The sequence below is a fragment of the Myotis brandtii genome, unplaced genomic scaffold (genome assembly GCF_000412655.1).
Source record: "Myotis brandtii unplaced genomic scaffold, ASM41265v1 scaffold1377, whole genome shotgun sequence".
In the NCBI taxonomy this organism is placed as follows: domain Eukaryota; kingdom Metazoa; phylum Chordata; class Mammalia; order Chiroptera; family Vespertilionidae; genus Myotis; species Myotis brandtii.
The window spans coordinates 24276-27091 of NW_005354903.1; the positions used below are offsets into that span (position 1 = coordinate 24276).

The following is a 2816-nucleotide window of genomic DNA, read 5'->3' on the forward strand; positions in this document are numbered from 1 at the left end:
GCCTGCTCTCCCCCAACAACCCCCCTGCTGTCCTGGTTGCCCCACACAGCCTGCTGTTCAGTCACTTGGTCGTCCCTCACTAACCCCCCAGCTGGCCTTGTCGCCCCAGGCAGCCTGCTAGTCATTACTGTTACTGTGACGGTGTCCCAGATAATTTGCATATTTCTCTATTATTAGTATAGAAATTTCTGAAATCAATGTTTTCATGTCTGTCTGCAATAAGTCATTCATAAGGACATGGGCTGTGTAATTAATTCCTTTGTCTAAACTGGAACATATTAAGTACTTAATTGATGTCCATTAGATAAATTAAGGTTTAATCCAGGGTCTTCAGGTTTTTCCCAGTGACCAAATTGGAGATTTGTATTTTGAGGACATATGCTATACTATTACCTACTTTTTTTCTAAATGTCTCTTCATGTGGAAGATCACTGTATGGAGAAGAAAGAGGAACAGAGGACTCAGGAAGACCACTGTGGGAGGCGTGATGGGAAGAAAAGCTATATGTGCTTGTGAGGCATGAGTATCCTCTTTGGCACATAGAAGCCTATTGACCTTACCACATCCAGTTGGCCTGAGATGTATCCTTTCCATCCACATACTCATAGCACTTTCTCCCTTTGGTGATCTATATTTCAAAAAAAAAAATAAGTTAAAGGCTTTTTCTCATTCTTGTGTGGATGTAGCAGAAGAATTATTTTACTCTACTGTCATCAAATTTCTTTCAGCCTACATGGGGATTCAACTGCCAATGGTGATCACAGGATACTGTTCTTACTCATAATCTACAGGTCTGAGTTAATTTGTCCACAAAGAGCAGGAGCCCCACAAGGGATGAGCTGGTACCACTTTGCTCCCACTTACCCTCTGATCCTTAGAGAGAACTCCTTGTTCATGCAAAGTCTGCTCAGTACACAGAGATAACCATATTATCCCCATCCATGTCCTAATAGGCAGAAGGTGGGAGCCTTCCAAGTGACAGGAGGTACATGGGAAGTCAGAACACAGGGAAAGAGGTAAACTTCTCACCAGCCAGGAGTATCCTTTGCTGGCTGTGTCTTTATCTTCTGTGATCTGGCCCTCATAAGGGACAAAGTGCAGGCCCACCAGCAGATCACATTCCTCATTCCACACTCCAAGTCCAGCTGCAGGGATGCCTGAGGGTCTGATTCTCAACCCAGGGGGCAGAGTGAGGGCTGAGCGGTTGGCATGCCCCTTGTCCACTGCACTGTCTTTTACAAATGTAGGGGGCCATGCACACCACAGCTATTGATAAAAAAGTTCTGACATTTCTTACAATCTGGAGGCAAGAGCAACAGAGATTAGTGAAGGTGTAGTGCATGTTTCTGGAAATAAAGAGTTTCTGAAAAAGCCCAGATACTCACATCATTGATCCTCAATCCTGTACTCCAGGTAACGAGAGAAAGAAAATTATTTGGGGACCAATGACCAGATGAAATTATTGCATCAAGACATAACATGCTCCTTGGTGAGGGTCTACTTACAGAGGTAGTTATCGTCCTGGGGCTCACTGACCTCTTGGTACACAGGGCCCTTTCTTTCTCGTAGGCTATACACCTTCACTTCCATCTCCTCTCTCCTAAGTCCTACATTGGAAAAGAGCAGATGAACAAGTTTTGTGGGGTTTAGAACATTAGTCCCTGTCTTGTCAGAAAACACACAATATCCTCCCATCAAATTGTCACCTGTCCCTCTATATACTCCGGTATTTTCCTCTGTTAACTAAGAGACTAAAACTCCACACTGACTAGCAGTGGCCAATTCAATTTTAGTTTCTCGATTTTCCCATTTTCAGGTTCAACTTCCCAACCTTTACTCATTCATAAAATACTCAGTATTCGTGCACAGGTAGGGTCCCTAACCCTGGCCAGCAACCAGGGCCAAGCAGGGCCTTCCAGCTGCTGGCCAGGGCCTTATTTCATTCCATGCTTGAAGCAGGGGGTCTCTCGGGGGTGAGGACAACGGATCCCCAACACTCTAGGGCGTCTGCATGCACGACTCCAGGGACCAGGTTCAGTGACCCAGATCCATTTCATTGAGGAACTGCAGGGGTATATATAGCATGAGGGGACCAATCAGAGGGAGACACATTGCTACAGGAGACCAATGGCTGAAAGGCTGGTGTACTGTGCACGTGGCTCTAGGAGTTAGTTCAGGCAGGCATTGCTACTTCCTGGTGTGCCGAGGAAGCATGTCATGGTGGGTGTGCTCACACCATTGCATCAGCCACAGCGCTGAGACATACTTCCCGAGCTCTAGTACATCTCCCCCTTCCTTTTTAATGAGCGCCAAAGCAAAGTGGTTGTCACTAAGAAGGAGATAGAAGGGTGGCCTTATAGAAGGGTAAAAGGAGTAGCAGAGGCACGTGCTACTGGAAACTGGGTACTGTCTACACCAACTGGCATGAGAACGCCAGGGTGAGGTACCACAGTCCACAGTCCTTATCTGTGCGCCCCCGTGCTATTAGCTGTGATGATAGCACACATTAATAAGAATAACGTTCCTGCCGACGGGTTCCCCTCTGGCGCCATGCGCGCGGCTTGGTCTTGTAGAGCGTTGATGTCACCCCAGGTGATGGGGTGAGCTCGTCGGTGTCTAGGTCGTCTCCACCGTCGGGGCTGGTTCTCTTCTATAGTCAGGTCCTCCATTTCCTACATGGGGGGCGATAGTGGCGATCTACGGCTCATTGCTGGTGGTGTAGGGTTTGACGTCACGAGCAGGGATCCACGCGGGACTTTTGTCGCCTTCTGGAAAAATACAAGCAAACCCTCTCCCCTGGGTTAAGAGCGGGTCGG

General features: G+C 47.5%; 1 pseudogene; it reads right to left on the reverse strand.

The window, feature by feature from the left end:
• Window positions 1-2816, reverse strand: part of LOC102254645 — a 25751-nt pseudogene that overhangs the window by 7331 nt on the left and 15604 nt on the right.